Source organism: Talpa europaea (genome assembly GCF_964194135.1).
Source record: "Talpa europaea genome assembly, chromosome: 1".
NCBI classification, from domain to species: domain Eukaryota; kingdom Metazoa; phylum Chordata; class Mammalia; order Eulipotyphla; family Talpidae; genus Talpa; species Talpa europaea.
This window is the reverse complement of record NC_140073.1, coordinates 60,609,134-60,626,886: the sequence shown is the minus strand read 5'-3', so window position 1 is coordinate 60,626,886 and position 17,753 is coordinate 60,609,134. Positions and strand designations below refer to the sequence as shown.

Genomic DNA, 17,753 nt, shown 5'->3' with positions numbered 1-17,753 from the left:
CACAGGCAAGTGGCCCCACACACTAGAGCGCTCCTTGGCCTCAGAAACCACCATGGGGACAGGCCCTATGTGGGGAGAAGCCATGTGCACGACACACTCCTGACAAGGGCGAGTGTCCATCCACACACGTGTGTCCCCACCGAACAGGGAGCAGCACCCCAGTCGAGACCCGGGCCAAGGCCTAGGTGGACAGTCTCTAAAGAGGATGCGCCGGTGCCTGCAGAGTCGCTGGCAGGGTGGATTCAGGCTCAAGACCCTGCTCTAAGCTTCGCTGGCATGTTCTGACCCCTGTACGGATATGTTTGTTCACGTCCCGGGATGGGCTCAAACTGCGGGGCCAGCAGAGTCCAGGGCGAGATTGTGTCATTATTTAGCGTTGACTTCTAATACGCTGGGCTGACTTTCATGAAAGTTTAACAGAAATGAGTAATTACACTTTTTATTAAGTTACGACCACAACATTTTCAGCGAGCACACCGGTTCTTCCAGGTCCCACAGAGCAGCAGCCCGTCCACCCACCACCCTGGTCCCCACCATCTTCTCCCTGTGGGGAACCTAAACTGAACCCCATCTGGAGGCACTGACCGGCCCTGCCCCCTGCCGGCCTGCACCACTCTGAACAGCAGCAGAGGAGATGTCCTCTCCCAGGGCGCCTCAGGCTGCGGAGCCTCCAGGGAGTTGCCACAGCCCTTGGGCAGGAGCCCACACAGTGGGGTGGGGCACAGCCAGGCTGCCCTCAGCCAGAGGCTTGAAGAAAAGCCGGTCAGTGGGCAGGTGGCTCCTGGACCTGGAAGGACTTGGCCTGTCCAGAAGGACCAAATGGGACAGAAACTGAGGGCGAAGCTCTGTCCCCCAAATTGGGAAGGTCATCCCAGGTCATACACGGGACCTGGGCCCCTGGGCACAGCACACTGACTCTGGAAAGCACTTCTGTCCACTTCATGCTGAACAAGGATGAGTAGACTGTCCAGAGAGAAATCCCTGATGGTGGGTTTTGGGTACATCGGTGAAAGTCAGACTATCCCTTCCCCTTAGCATCTGTGGCTGGGCTGGGTTTTGCGTGTGTGCCTGTGATGTGGCCCCAGGGCCAGAACACGGGCAGGCCCCTGTGTGGCGGGGACTGTGTGCCAAGGGACACGGGGGATGAGGGCAGCATTGTCTGAGACCCAGAGGGTGGGAGAGGCCAGAAAAAAGCTGCAGGAGAGCCAGTCAGCCCCTGGGTCAGCGTTAAAGGCCTGACTAACTCTACCAAGGCCCCAAAAGCATCTTCATGTGTGAGAACCGACCATGACCCACGCAGCCACCGATGGCTGCACAATGGGGCCCAAACCAGGCTCCCAGAGCCCGTGTTGGAAGATAAATTAGCCTTTCAGGGACAGATGGTAACGCGGGAATTTCTCACTTCACTGGAGAAGCCGTTTTAATGTTGTTTCCCAACTACAAGACATAGTTTCAGTAACTCTTCTGTTACCGCAACATCACCGAGAGATATATTTAAATGGCCTGAAAATGGTGGAGGACATTGCGTAGGAAGAGTCTCACCCCAGCCTCTCAGCCTCAGCCACATGCACCGCCGTGGGATGGTCACGTGGAGGTGGGTGACAGTGGCTCCCGGGTGTGGCAGGACGCAGAGATCATCACAGGCACATGCCACACGCAGCCCCTCTGGTCAGCACTGTGGCATGATCTGCTCACTGAGGTACTGACCATCCCCAAGCATCTCACAGTCCAGGCCACACACAATAGGCCTCTTCGCACGGGGCTGAGGACACAGCAGGCATGATGGCCACCCAGGAGCCACACATCACACACAACAGCCCACGACCACGGCCACCGCCACGGCTCCTCCCCCGTGAAGACCATGGAGAATCTCCCACGAGCAGCAGCCATCACACCCCACCAGACTGGCAGGCGTGAGGCGGAGTAGCTATGCGTATGTGACCAAACACACACACAGCAACACGTGAGGACACGAACCATTCCCTCTCAGAGGGTCCAGTTTCTTCCCTCTGTCGTTCATTCTGCTGAATTTCCCCCCGACCTCCCTTCCCCTCTCCCCTGCCTCTCTTCCCTGCCTTTTCCCTTCCAACCTGTATTTCCCTTCCTCACCCTCATCCCCCACCCACATCCCAGGTCCCCCATGAAGGGCACACGTGAGCTATGGTGATTTTCCAGTTTCCTTTGGATGTGGTTCATCATGGCTTTGATAACAGAGCCACACCCAGGTCCCCTGAGACTGGTCAGTGATGATAAAAGAGACCTTTGAGGAAGATTAATTTCAAGCCTTTCCTACAGGGTCAAACGGCATACAAAATTGCCTCTGACACACTCAGTGTGCTAATTGCTCACTATGACATGTGACAGGATGACGCCAATTAACACAGTCAAGTAAACACGGCACTATCCCTCTGGAGGAAGGGCCCTGAGGGCTGGAATCTGGTCAGTGCCCAACACACGGACACCAGCTCCAGAGCTTAAATAGTCCAGCCCTGAGGCCCTGCTCTGTCCATGAGGCGGCAGCAGGACGGGGTGGAACATCCTGTGAGTGCTCAAAGGCGAACCCACGAGCCCTGACCATGGAGTGAGAGGCTGAGACACACTCTGTCCACGCCATGGGGACCACCTCAGGAGAGAGACAGGACAAGTCTGCTGGATCTTTCCCCTCAGACTGCAGGTATCTGCCCCTAGCCTTTGCAGGGGAGAATCCACTCAGACCTGAATGACTTTAGATCTCATCCTTTATTTCAGACTTGAGAAAGTGTCATAAACTATTCATTTTATAAATAGTGAAAACTAATGCTAAAGTTACACAATGCGTTCAACTTCTCAATGCCGTATTGTGCTGAGATGACTTGCAATGTGAGAAAATATGTTTTCCTCTAACTTAAGGTGTTCAGAAGATTTTTCCTTGAACCCATTTGTGATATCAGAGGCATTTCACGTACAGTGTCACCTCACATGGGTGGCAGCCTTGGGGGCGGCGCAGGGCAGCGTAAAAATGACTCCAAGTGCAAGCAGAGAGACTCCTAGAGGGCCACGTGTCTGGACGTGACCACTCCCTGTGGCAGGTCTCACTTGTATTTGGGGGTCACACTCAGGCAAGGCAGGCAGTCCATGGAGGAAGGTGTGGGGAGCATGGCAGGTGGGGATGGGGATACTAAATGTGTGGCACAAGTTGGGGGAGGGAATAGGAGCTGCTGTGGGGGTTCCATGTAGCAGTGCTCAGGACCTCCCATGTCTAGCCCTGTCACCACATCCTTCCTGTCATGGTGGTCGCTGGTGAAGCTGCTCTGGCTCCAGTGTCTGCCTCTGTTCCCAGCAGGTGTGCTCAAACCAAGACTTTGTCCTGAAGAGAGGCTCCTGCCTGACCTACATTAGCTCAATAATCAGCAGAACCTTCTGGGCACCAAACCACATCCCAAGAACAAGGGGGGGGTGGGGGCCCGACAATAGTCTATGTGACCATTACTGCTCATGACTGTGATGTTAGCGTAGAACACAGGGAGTAGCTAGAATGTGAAGCACAGTCACAACAGTCAGTGACATGCCATCACTGTGAAAGTCAAGGGACACTTCTGGCTGGGAAGGGGCTGCGAACAGCCTGGCCTGGCTCTGGGCCACAGGGGGTCCTGAACTCAGAGGAGCCCGTTCCCTAAAAACCCCAAATTTCCTCTCTTACCGGGGGAGGGGGGTTGGGGGGTAAGAGGGTGGGGGGTGGGGGTGTCGGGAGGGCTCAGAAGGGGATGGCAGGGCAAGGGGCAGGGAGTGGAGACCTGGAGCAGACACAGGGCACATCTCACAGGGAGACGGCTCCTCAGTGGGGCGGGGGCTGCTCTGAGGACAGAGGTGCCGGGCATGTCAGTTGCCAGCAGGCTGTGGCATCAGGTGAGCAGACAGTCAAGGGGTTTCGAGGCAATTTCTGGTGAGACGGATCTTTCTCTCAACAAATGGCACAGCTGAGACTGTGTCTATTACTGAACATGAGCTTCGGGGTGATCGACCTCATCACCGTCCGAGTGCAGGACACTGTCTCACACTGTGAGGAGAAGCGGTTCCCGTATTTGATCAGGGCCAGGACAGAGATGTGTCTTGTGTATTTTGTCATGAGACATTTGAGTTTTACGTCACTCAGAAGAATCCCAGGCCCTTGACCACAGCATGTCCTCAATTATTCCCCTTTCAATTAAAACATCTGGGTCATTTCTACTAACCTTTCACAGTTATTTCAAATCAGCACATTCTAAAAATCCTGCGCTCCCCAGGGCCTGCCCTTCTGTCACCCCACAGAGCAGGGAGAGGATGATATTGGGGAGGGGGAGCAGAGTGAGCAGGGCTGCCCCGTGTCCAGATGTCCCCACTCACTCACGGGCCTGGGGTGAGGAACAAACCTGCACACAGGGGAACCGGGTCCTTGGGACCTGCAGGGACAGCCACACGCACAGACCATCTGGCTCAGCCCATGAGCGGCCTTCTCCCTGCACAGATGTGCATGAGTCTGAGGGGGACAGAGGGGCCAGGGAGGGACCTGGGGATGGACAAGCCCATCCTGAAGGAGGGATGTGTGGGTGTGACCCAGGAGGAGACTCTGCAGGACATGTGGTCTCTGGGTCCTCAGATGTGGGGGAGTCAGGGGCAGGGAGATGAGGAGAGGAGGAGATGGACCAGGAGTCAGCAGTGAGGCCACAGGGGCAGAAATCTGACAGAGGAGGTATCAGGACACGCCACACGGGGACGCTGAGCCCAAATCATTCAGTTCCAGGACAGTGTCGGGTCCTGGGAAGCAGGAAAACAGGTACCAGCACACCCCATCTCCCTACACACCTGTCACTGTGGGGCCTCCCCAGACCAGGGCTGTGCTGGAGGAGCAGACACAGGCTCTCTAGGGTGGGGAGGGGCTGGGCATGGTCACGTGTCCTCTGGGAATGTGCCCTGGACAACCTCTGGGAGGTGTGCTGGCCTGAGACGCTGGGGCTTGGGCAGGTGGGAGGAGCAGTGGAACTGGGGAGGGGAGGGTGGGAGCTTTGTAAGTTAAGTTTGTTGAAAGAGAAGAGATTCTAATTTGCTCATGTTTTGTAGCGGTGAGCTGAAATTTTATTCTTCACCTATTGTGGGGGAATGTTTGTACAGTGTAATAATGGCACATTCACAGTATATGGAAATAAATGGGCAGGATGAAACAGTATACACAAATTATTGTGTTAGACTCCATAGTACCTCAAAGGAATAATTGTGTAGAAAAGAGATAGAATTATTATCTTATATTTATAACGCATTATATTTTTCAACACTGGAAGAATTAAGGCTTTATTTTTCCTCCTTTTTATACAGATGATGGCTCCAGTGGTGACCAATACCACAGTCATGACAGAATTCATCCTCCTGGGGTTCCCCACCCATGCGACCATGGGCTTCTTGCAACCGCTGCTCTTCTCCTTGGTCTACCTGTGCGCCCTGCTGGGGAACGGGCTCATCATCCTCATCACCACCCTTGACCGGCACCTCCACACCCCCATGTACTTCTCCCTGAGGGGTCTGTCCTTCATGGACCTCTGCCTCATCTCAACCATAGTCCCCAAGTCCATTGCCAACTCTCTGAGGCACAGCAGTTCCATCTCATTCCCGGGCTGTGTCCTCCAGGTGTTTATGCTGGTTATTTCAGCAGCTGCAGAGATGACCCTCTTAACAGTGATGAGCTTTGACCGCTATGCTGCCATCTGCCACCCCCTGCACTATGACATCATCATGAGCAGGGACAGGTGTGTGCAGCTGACAGCTGTGTCCTGGCTGAGTGGGGTATATTGGCTGTGATGCACACAGCTGGATCCTTCTTGTCCTACTGTGGGTCCAACGTGGTCCACCAGTTCTTCTGTGATGTCCCTCAGTTATTGGCTATTTCCTGCTCAGAAAATGTAATGAAAAAACTTGGCCCAGTTCTTGTTAGTGCAGTGTTGAGTATCTGCTGTTTTATTTTCATCATCATTTCCTATGTCCATATCTTCTCTGCTGTCAGGAAGATCCCATCCACAGAAGGTCAGTCCAAAGTCTACTCCACGTGCCTTCCCCACCTGCTGGTTGTGGTGCTGTTTCTCTCCACTGGATGCTTTGCTTATCTGCAGCCAACATCAATGACCCAGTCCCTTTCTGACCTGGTTATTTCTATGTTCTACACTATGGTGCCCCCCACATTTAATCCCGTCATATACACTCTGAGGAACCAAGCCTTGAAAATGGCTGTGGGGAGACTGATAAATGGCCAATACACCAACAAGTGAGATATCACAATCTAAAATTATAACTCCTCATTCATTCTGTTTTTCCTCTCTAACTTTTACATGTCATCATTTATAAAGTGTAGACTCTTGCATTAGAAATTTTCCTTTTCCAGAAATTTATATTCTCATATTCTTCCATAAACTGTAGTTTCTTAAAATACTGCAAACATTTACCAAACCTCCAACTGTGTGATGTTCGTAAATTGAATTCTCACTCATTGTTTAATTATGCATTTGGTGTAGAACGAATATTCTAGAACTACACTTTACAAACATTTATGTAGAGTGAAGCAATGGTGAACAGGATTGCTCCTTGGGAGCCTGTGGCTCACCAGACTGCAGTTCTGGGCTCTCAGTTCCTCCAGAAGGGGTGCACCATTGAGTGGATCCCTCACCTTCATGAATGCAATGGGTCACCTCCCTCTGAGACAAATTAATATTTCTGTTCAAAGGACAAGGAGAATCTACTCCTGAATCTGCCAGAGATGGAAGGATCGAAGTATTCTTGGGGAAAAGGAATCTGTGATTGAAAGTGACAATTGATGTGAATATTAATCCCAGATGTCTGATTTGTTTCTAACAGGACTACTCTCTTTGATGTACTATAATGAAAGCAAAATATATGTGAATTCTTATTGAAACTACATCTGTACAGTGAAAGTGTTTAGCTGGGAGACAATGGTTTGTATGTGTGTATGTTTAAACTTCCTTAGCTTTCAAAATTGTATTTTGATGTCTCACACCTGGACTTCTTGTCAACTTTCCTGTGGATAATATTTGTCATTATTTTCTACTTTGGAACTATGTTATTTTTTACATTATGTAAAGTATATTACATAAAAATAAAGCATGGCAATATTTTAAATTTTTCATCTCCAGCAGCTTCTGTGCTATAAGTCCCCAGGCCCAGGCCTGTGTCTCCAAGCTGAGAACATGAGCTGGGGGTGAGGTTCCTCCTCTCCAGTCTTTACTCTGGGATCCAGTCACTGTGTCTCCAAACTCTCCTGACTGATTATAACACGAGGTCCACAAAAATATCTCTTGGGGGGTGGGGATAATTCTTGACCATAGGTATTATTAACTTGTGGATGTGACACTTGTGGTTATGGCACTGTGTCCACCACAACCACCTTGAGCAGCACCACAGCTGCCCCTTGGCCTCATGACCTCCCCTGAGCTCATAAAGACTGTCCCCAGAGGCGATGATCCCGCCCTGGCCCCTGCCTCCTGACCCCTTCTGAGTAGGAGAAAAGAGGGTGTCCCTCCCGGGAGTGCCTCTGGCTCCGAGGAGAGCCCAGGGTTTTGCGGTGACAACACCCTGGCGAACGGGAGCCTAGGCTTAGGCTGCCCGGGGCAGGACGCTGCTGAGGAGCCAGGCCCGCCCCTTGGTCCTGGAACCAGCAGGGGCAGCTGTGGGGCCAGAGGATCCCAGGAAAGGCGGGCGAGGCGAGAAGGGGCTGGTGCCTCAGGTCTCGGGGTCGGGGTCCCCAGGCCTCTCAAGTGGGCCACACAGCACTGAGATAGGGGCCAAGACCTCCCCTGGCCGCAGGGTCGGTCTTACCGCACGTCCACGTGTTGGCTTCTGGGGTCCCTTGTCTGGCACCGGCGACCAGCCCCCAGGCTCCCGCGGGCCCCCTCGTGATGCGCGCCCTTCCTGGCGCCCCGCTTTCGGGCTGGGCTGGTCTGAGGGCGCCTGCGGGGTCAGGCCCTGCGGCCGAGGCCCGGGCGGCCCTGCCTTGGGGAAAACACCTGCAGGGGACTGGAGGGCTGCTCAGGAGGAGCCACCCCTGGGGGACCCGCCGCGGGCACCAAGGTCCGGGCCTGTTTGTCAGGAAACATCTCACAAGTCACAGTTTCTCCTCATTTACATCCTTTTCATTAAACTCTCGTTCCGCTGCGAGCACAGGTTTGTGGACGAGGAACGCTCAAAAGTATCCCTCCAGTTGAGCTAAAATGTCGCAACAGCGTTTCATTTCAGGCAGCCCTGGGGGCCACGACAGGGCCCCACGCCCCGGGACAGGAGTTTCCCGCGCCCCGGACAGGGCGGCTACCAGCCAGGGAGGGGGCTGGGGGGCGCGGGGGCATGAGCAGAGAGCAGGGGCCGGTTCGGGGTCACCCAAGCAGGGGGGGCCCTCATCATCCAGTCACTGTACTGTCCTCACTCCTGATTCTGGACTAAGTGGGGAGCACCCTCACCCCCCCTTTTCTACTTGCCAAACGCCACCCAGAATCAGCGCCGAGCCCATTCAGGGGAGCTGGGGTGGGCGTCCTCGGGGAGTGTCCCGGGTGCCCGAAGGCCTGGCCCCGGGGAGATGAGGCTCCCCCACCCTGGGTCACCTCCTCTTCCAACCAGGTCTCCAGTGCTAATTCTGTGTCTGACATACTTGTTCCCCTTTAAAATACCAAACAATATTATGAAGTTTTATAAATAAACGTTCCTGTGTAATAATTCTCCCTCTCACATAACACTATTCACAAAGTTCTTATATGTTCTCTTTGGTTTTCTTCTATCTAAAATTAAAAGTACCCGTTCTCACTAAAAACAAACATTTAAGAACTTATCCTCAACCTGAAGCTGGAGGGACACTTTGGCTGAGGGGGGCAGATTGAATCCTACTATGAGTTTCTACTTATGCTTCTGCACCTTTGAAATGTGAATAAAGTTTGGGCCTCCAGGGTAGTTGAGTTAAAAATCAGGCTTTTTTCCAGCATTCCTGCCATCAGCCTCTGTGGCTGGCCCCTGTGCTCTTGCACACGTGCCTGTGATGGTGGGCACCTGGGCCAGAGTGCACAGGGCATGCGCATGTACTGGGGACACCAGTGCCCTCGGGTGAGGGGGTGGAAGGTGTGGTGCCTCTAAATCCAGGGGGAGGGAGACGGCCAGAGAAATGCTGAGGACAAGAGCTGCTCAGTCCTGTCAATCAGCACTAAAGACCTGAGAAATCTAAAGGCCACAAAATTCCCTTTTGTCTGTGAGAAGCGAGGATGCACCTCCTCGAGCTGAAGGCGTGGAAAACAAGTGGTGCACGTGGAAGGAATTTATGCAAACAGAGAGAAGACACAGCAAGTGGCCTCTGTCAATGGAGTCAAAGACATCATTGGAATCTCTGGGGGAGCACAGCTGGTGGCCAACGTCCAGGAAGAGTGGCCAAGCGCAAGAGGTGGATGAGGCCTGGGAGATGCAGAGCAAGCTGCTGTGGAACACCTGGGACCTTGAGGGGAGGAGGAGACAGCCCGACTAGCACCCACCCCCCACCCCTGAGGCTGCAGACTTGACAGGGAAAGCGAGGCCCCCACCCATCATTTGGAGCTCCCCAGTGACAAAGATCACACTGATGACCCCAACAGACAATCCTGCTGAGGCAGGGGCTTGGACAGGTGGGCGGCTATAATTATGGGACCTGGGGGGGACAGGGTCATCTGCAGACCCCAGGACATGAAGATCCAAGGATGGCCACTGGGCCTTGCTGGCCTATTGCAGCCTATTGCAGGAACTGCCATGTGCTCAGCCTGGCGTGGCAGTGCGCCCTTGGGATGGCTGAGAGTGGGGGCAGGGCCAGCGTGACAGCAGCCCAGGGCTGGCAGAGGTTGGCACCCTCGCCAGGTCTCTGCAGCCAGGCAGGAGATGCATCAGGAATCCAACTTGGAGAAGGCCAACCACTGGTGCCAAGGTCAGGAAGTCCTGAGCGGTTGAGAAGCAGCCAAAGGGGATGCTGAAGAGGATAGTGAGCCTCTTAAAATCACCCGTGGGTGATGCCTAGTCATTTTTGAGTGTCAGGTGCCAAAGAACCTGTCCATTGGGGGACGGGCAGGGAACATGGCTTGTGCTGGAGACCACAGCTGGCAGGGGCCAGAGAGAGGCAGTGCAGGGTGCGGGGGTGGCGCTGTCTTCAGGTCCCCACTTGTGATGCACAGAGGGTTGGCTGCAGTTCACAAGACCCAGTTTTCTTTCCCTCTTCATTTAAATCAGATTCACTTTTCTTCCTTGCCTGCCCTTGTCTCCCGCCCTCCTCATGCCTATCTCCTTAGTTCCTTCCTACCTTTATTTTCCCTTCTAACTTCCCCGTCCCCCACCCACTTCCCAGGCCCCCAGGAGGGCACACAGCAGGTGACAGTGACTTTCCAGCTCCCTGTGAACGGGCCTCATTCATGGCTCTGATGACAGGACCACACCCGGGTCCCCGCGGCAATCAGGGGAGGTGATGTTTCTGAGGGGGACCAGGTCCTTCTTGCGGAGTGTCCTTGGACCCCTGACAGTGCCATTGACTCGGGAGGCTCATTACTGTGGACTCAGTGGAGAAGTCCACAGGGACAAGGAACACCCCGGGCCCTTGGTGTGAGGTCCCTGAGAGAGGGGACAGTGGGGAATGAGACAGTGAGCCCTACAACCTGTCTGCGGAGTTAGTTAGCCAGAGGCTTGGACCCCGGATGTCAGAGGCCAGCACAGCAGAGGGCAGTGGGTGACCAGGCCTCCGAGAGAGGTTTGCGTTTCCTCCTGTCTCTGCGAGGGCGAGAATTTTGTGGGAAGCAACTTCTGGGTCAGTGGACACATCAATCCAGACTGGACGTGTCTGTCAAAATTTTTTTAAAAAGTAAGGTTTTCAATTTTTTAATTACTGACATATTTCATTTAACCCCATACGTCAAAGTGTTAGTATTCAACATGAAATACTTATGTTATTGTTTGCTTCAAATAGTGACTTTATTTTCTTTATTAAGGTAACCTTTTTTTACCACACAGTATTGTTTCAAAATGTAGTTAAAATATTCATCTTATAAATGAAAACAAATAAATTATAAACTCAGACAAATAGTTCCGTTTCAGAATGCCCTGTTGTTCTGGGATGAGTTTCTAACAGAGAAAATACATTTTTTACTCTACGGTGGTCCACATATTGTGATCTTCACTGCATTTATCATTTTATAACATTTTGATTTATGGTATCCACAGTAATTTTATAACATTTTGATTTATGGTATCTACAGTAACTATAGTATAAAAACCATATTATTTCAGCATTTGCAAACTGAGTTGAAACTATATAAATGTGAAATGAAATCTCACTTCATGTACACCTTTAGGAGGCAGTGAAGATGAAACTCAAGAGAAATTTAAAATAGTACAATAGATCATAAAGGAAAGCTACACATATTCATCACAAATTATTATAACATTGAAGTAAATCGGACAGAAATTCATGTTCTTTCCCATGATCTATGTTCATATACACACGTGATATCTATTTTGGACCTAATCTTGTATTTTAATTCCAACAGCAAAAGAGCTATGTGAAGCCTAATTTTGTCCATATAAATATGTATCTAAATCACTGGAAAAGTTTTTACATACGCAAAACTAGGTTCAGAGTTTATTTTGTCCTATTTTCCTGTTTTCATTATAATAGCTGAATTATTGTTCTAACCTCTTATACTTACTTCATATCAGCACATTCTCCTAAAAATCCTGCCTCCCCAGGGCCTGCCCCTCTGTCACCCCACAGAGGGTGGAAAGGATGAGATTGTGGGGGGAGAGTGGGCAGGGCTGCCCCATGTGCAGACATCCCCACTCACGCACGGGCCTGGGGTGAGGAACAAACCTGCACCTGGGGGACCCGGGTCCCTGTGACTGGTAGGGACAGCCACACGCACCGACCATCTGGTTCAGCCCTAGAGCGGCCTCCTCCCTGCACAGATGTGCATGAGTCTGAGGGGGACAGAGGGGCTGGGGAGGGACCTGGGGGTGGACAAGCCCATTCTGCAGGAGTGACATATGGGTGTGATCAGGAGGAGACTCTGCAGGAAACGTGGTCTCTGAGTCCTCAGATGTGTGGATCAGGTTCAGGGATATGAAGAGATGGACCAAGAGTCAGGAGTGAGGCCACAGGGGCAGGAATCTGACAGAGGAGGCGTCAGGACACGCCACACAGGGACACTAAGCCCAGATCAGTTCCAGGACAGTGTCCGGTCCTGGGGAGTAGGAAAACAGGGACCCACACACCACATCTCCCTGCACACCCATCACTGTGGGGCCTCCACAGACCAGGGCTGTGCTGGAGGAGCAGGGACAGGTTCTCTAGGGTGGGAGGGGGGGCTGGGCATTGTCACGTGTTCACAGGGGCTGTGCCCTGGACACCCGCTGGGAGGTGTGCTGGCCTGAGATGCTAGGGCCTGGGCAGGAGGCAGGAGAGCAGGGCTGGGGCGGTGGGGAGGGGCTGCTAGTGGGGCAATGAGATAAACCAGAGCAGAATCCTACGATCAGCTAAAATGTCCCTCATTCCCAATCCCTGATCCTATGCTATAAATGCGTGTTTCTGGAGCTGAAAGCAAAAGGTCCAACAGAAAGTGAGAGACACGAGGCTCCTCCACTCCACACCCTGAGAATGACCTGTCCTTGTAGGTGTTATCTAGACTCAGACCAGACTAGAAGGCTTCACTCTCATTTTATTCTGCTCAATATTATTACACAGTGGTGACCAATTATTACTCCAGTGGTGACCAATCTCACAGCCGTGATGGAATTCGTCCTCCTGGGGTTCCCCACCCAGAGGACCATGGGCTTCTTGCACCCGCTGCTCTTCTCCCTGGTCTATCTGTGCGCCCTACTGGGGAACAGGCTCATCATCCTCATCACCACCCTGGACCGGCACCTTCACACCCCCATGTACTTCTTCCTGAGGAATCTGTCATTCACAGACCTCTGCCTCATCTCAGCCACGGTCCCCAAGTCCATTGCCAACTCTCTGAGGCACAGCAGCTCCATCTCATTCTCGGACTGTGTCCTCCAGGTCTTTATGCCGATTCTTTCAGCAGGTGCAAAGATGAGCCTCCTCACTGTGATGAGCCTGGACCGCTATGCTGCCATCTGCCACCCCCTGCACTATGATACCATCATGAGCAGGGACAGGTGTGTGCAGCTGACGGCTGTTTCCTGTCTGGGTGGGGGTCTCTATGCTGTGATGCACACAGCTGGAACTTTCTCCTTGTCCTTCTGTGGGTCCAACGTGGTCCATCAGTTTCTGTGATGTCCCACAGTTACTGGCTATTTCCTGCTCAGGAAATTTGATGAACAAACTTGTCCCCATTCTCATTAGTGTGGTCTGGAGTATCTGCTGTTTCATTTTCATAGTCATTTCCTATGTCCACATCTTCTCTGCTGTCAGGAAGATCCCATCCACAGAAGGTAAGGCTAAAGTCTACTCCACCTGCCTTCCCCACCTGCTGGTTGTGGTGCTGTTTCTCTGTACTGGATTCTTTGCTTATTTAAAGCCAACCTCAGAGAACGTGACCATGTCTGACCTGGTCATTTCTATGTTCTACACGATGGTGCCCCCAACCTTTAATCCTGTCATATACAGTCTGAGGAACCAAGCCATGAAGTTGGCTGTGGGGAGACTGATGAAGGGCCATTTCACCAGCAAGTAAACCTCGCCCTTATTTTCCTCAGTCACAGTGACTGTCTACAAGTGTACACCCGTGTCCTCCAGCCAGACACATGTAGTTATGTCACAGGGACACCAGTCCCTCTTTGTCCCCCACATCCTCCCCTGCCTTCTCAGAGCCCTCAGGAAGTTGTTCCCCAAGACTATTACAGTGTTTCCTGCTCAAATGCCTGTTCTCTGCCACTCCCCCCCCCCCCGTGTGTGTCCATGTATGACCTGCTTTGTTGCATGTATTTCTCAAGCCCTCTCCTTTCACAGGACTCTGACCTCACCCTGTCTGTGCCTGCCCAGGTGTGGATGCGCCACCATCTGGTCCTTGTCCAGTTGGGCGAGTGGGGCTGCTGTGGATGGCGCCGCCGTGATGATTGCAGAGCCGTGGGAGAGTCCTGCTCTGCCCGTGCCCGTGTGTGACCTGCTGCTGGAATCAGTCCTGCATTTTTTAAGGAAATGTGGGGTGCTCTATGTAAAGTTTCACTGTCCCTGTCCACTAGCAGTACAACAGTGGCCTTTCTCCACACCTTCTACTGCCTCTGGGCCCCTATGACAAAGCTGTTGTCCTGGGGTGTGAGGGTGTCTCCTTGTCTCAATCTACCTGTCACCTATGTGCAGTGGGGCAGCTTATTACCCCATAAAATCAGGGTTCTACAGGGGGAACTGCCCCTCCCATAGGCAGCCCGGTCCAGACAAGGTTGGGGGCTGGTGTCCTGGGTGGCCTGCCCGAGTCAAGCACTAACTATCCTTTGCCCAAATCCCAGGGGGTCATCATCAGACCTGGATCAGTGACCATGGCCTGGGCTCTGGCTTCCTCCATGGCTGAGCAGCCCGGCCCATTGCCCCACAGGAGCTGTGACCTGGGTACTCTGGCACAGCTGGTTGGGGTTTTAGGGAACAAGAGAGAAAGGCTCAGGGAGGTCTGGGACATGGGTCAGGTGGGTCCACTCTCAGCCTCGCACACACAGCAGTGCTGCCCATTCACCACAACGGACACTGGGCTGGGGTGGACGCTGTATCCTGGGCTGGTCGGATCGGGGCTCAGGCCGACCCAGGGCCCTCATGGGTGTGGGTACATGCCCAGTCGGGAAACCGATGTTGGTGTGTGGCCTCAGGACGGCGGGCCCAGAAGAGGGTGGTGAGGCTGTCAGAGGGTCCAGGGGCAGGGGCTGTGGCAGGGCCTAGGGAGCAGCACCCCAGAGCACCCTCAAGCTGGGATGGGCCCCCCCCAACCATGCCCACCCCGGGGCTCTGGCTCTGCTTCCCTCATGGCAGAGCCATATTGCTGGGCAGTTGGCATGGCCTGGCAGATGCTGCAGAGACTGGCAGGACCGTAGGTGGGCCCTGGGACTGTACTGTGTCTCTTTCACCAATACCCCCTGTTGTCTGTGAGCGCGCACAGGGAGCTGGAAAGTCTGTGAGCATGGGGAGAGCCACACTCGGGAGAGGGATCCCCACTTTGCTGTGTCAGAGTCTGAGACACAGACCACCCCGTGGATACGTTGACAATGCCGTCTCAGGACTGACCCACATTGGGAGATAAACACAAACCTCTGTCACAAACACAACAGTTCAAATGTAGTGACAGATTTATAGGTGCTGAAAATAAATGGCATTTTTAAATAAACACATTCTGAGAGACATGAACAAATTCTCGTGTCAGAAGATTCAGGTGCTTCCCCTTTTGGCTCTTGGGGAATTTCTCCCTGGTTTTCCTCCTTCGCTCCCTCTCCTGCCTCCACCACTGCCCTATCACCCTCCCTCACCTCCGACCTCCCCCATGAAGGGTGCACAGTGGGTGACTGTGACTTTCCAGCTCCCTGTGGATGTGGCTCATCCGTGGCTCTGACCACAGGGCCACACCAAGTCCCCACAGTGGTCACGGGAGGGGATGGGGCCTGAGGGGGAACCAGGTCCAGTCCTCCCTGGGTAATAACTAAGGAAATTGCCTCTGATACACTCAGTACCCTAACTTCTCAGTGATGGTTATTTTAGGTTGAGGCCAATTAAGCAGGTGAGCGAGGAGAGAGCACAGCCCTCCTCCCCAGGGATGAGCCTGGGTTGGGATCGAGGACGGAGAGCACCTGGGGGACCAGCAGGAAGATCAAAGCTCCTCAGGCCCCTGCCCTGGAGTCAGACTCTTGACTGCCCCGAGTTTTCTGAGGCCTCAGAGCCAGCATCATGGCCGCACAGCTGGGATCTAACATCTCCTCTGTGCACGCCACTCGCTGGCTTAGCAGGAAGCAAAATTTAAAAGACAACTTTCCTCCACAGGCTGCGGGGGTTGTGCTGGCGTGTGTCTGGGAAAGTCACTTGGGTTAAAGGGATGGTGCTGTCATGGAAGCCAGAGTTGAAAGAGACCCAGAGGCCCTCCGGGGCGGCCCAGAGCCAAACCGGAGCTGAACCAGTCACCGACTTGCCGGGCAGGACCACAGGTGCAGTGGACAGGGCAGTAGATGAGGCCAGGTGAGGTCTGTGGTGCTGGGGTAATGGGTGTGGAGACGCCGCAGCTGGGGGGCTACCCCCTAGGCCATGTTCACCCTGTCAAGCAATATTACCTCAGCGATGAAAACATTGCAATTTTTAAAAATCCATAGGTTTTAGGGCTTCCCCGGTGGCGCAGCGGTTGAGCACTGGGCTGCGCAGCTGCCCACAGCTTCTGCAGCGCTGGTTTGATCCCCGGCCCCGGCAAGGGTCCCACACAGAGTGCAGACCTCTCCTGCCACGCCTGCTGCTGCCCTCAGTAGTGTCCTCCGTCTGTCTGCCTGTTCTGTTCCCTGCTCTGGCACTGGTGAATTCTATCACCCTCCCGTGCTTCTGACTGTACCCAGTGCTTGCATAAATACATAAATAAATAAATAAATACATCCATAGGTTTTAAAATTTCTAGATTTGAGAACAAAGTAGAAATTGTTCATTTCACAATAAATGTAGTAATATCTAAAGGGGTATTTTTATCGCCTTTTGCAAAAATTGTGCAGTTTTCTTTTTTCTTTTTAGATTTATTTATGCACACAAGAACTGGGGTACAGGGCAGAGGTGTAGGGGTGAGAGGATCCACCAGAGACAGAGCGGGGAACAGAACAGGCAGACTGACTGAAATACACTCTAAGGGGAGCAGCGGGGAGACAGGAGAGGTCTACTGAGCCATTGTTAGTAGAGGGCTTACCAGCAGAGGGACCTGGGGTAGTGGTTGCTTCCACTCAAGCATGATTCAGCAAAAGCTGATGCAATGATAACCGGATGTTATAAGATCCACATAAAGCGCATGTGCAGGCCACGTAAAGCGCATGTGCAGACTTTCCTATATCTATCCCTGCCCCTCGGTAATAAAGAGAGTTCCTGCTTCCAGCCAAGTGAGTGTATGCATCTTTCATCCCCAGCCCCTCCGCTGTGTTCCCAAGCCCCGTCAGCCTGTGGGACGGACCGACAAGTGGCTCCCAGCGTGGGACATGAGTACGAGGGATCCTCTGAGGGACCGATCAATCAGTAAGGTAAGGATTTGGTAAGTGATCGGCATCATGGGCAATACCATGTCCAAGGGTCAACTTGTTAGAGCCCTACAACTTCTCCTTAAAAATTATGGAACTCCTGTAAAGGATCAGACCCTTCATAATCTAGTCACAGTCCTCGCAAATACCAGAAAATGGTTCCTTCAGCAGGACACGGTTTCTGTACAAAATTGGGAAAAGGTCAAGGCAGATCTTCTTCTTCACAGGGATCTCTATGGAGCCCAAACAGTCCCCCGCCCCCCGCATCCTTTTGGTATGGCAGTTAATTCACGATACCCTCAGTGAAGGGGGACAGGCCGCTTGCGAACTGGCGGCTGAGGCCCTATGCTCCGTGGCCCAATCTGAAAGTGAAACTCCACCCGCAGCATGCGCAGCCACGGAGGCCCCGGCCGTTTCCGTGTCCCATTCCCATTCCACAAAGCTGATGGAGGACTCTTCCTCCGACGAGGGGGATGTGGAGGACAATACAGACGATCCACCTCCCTATGATAGACCACCACCGTCAACCAAAAATTGGCGGTATCTCTCCCTTTCTTTCC

General features: G+C 53.0%; 1 pseudogene across 1 annotated transcript; it reads left to right on the top strand.

Moving 5' to 3' along the window:
• Positions 1-5,403: 5,403 nt before the first annotated feature.
• On the top strand, positions 5,404-6,430 carry LOC311182870 (olfactory receptor 14A16-like; annotated as a pseudogene). Its single transcript has one exon. The product of its transcript is annotated as an olfactory receptor 14A16-like (transcript).
• Positions 6,431-17,753: the final 11,323 nt, after the last annotated feature.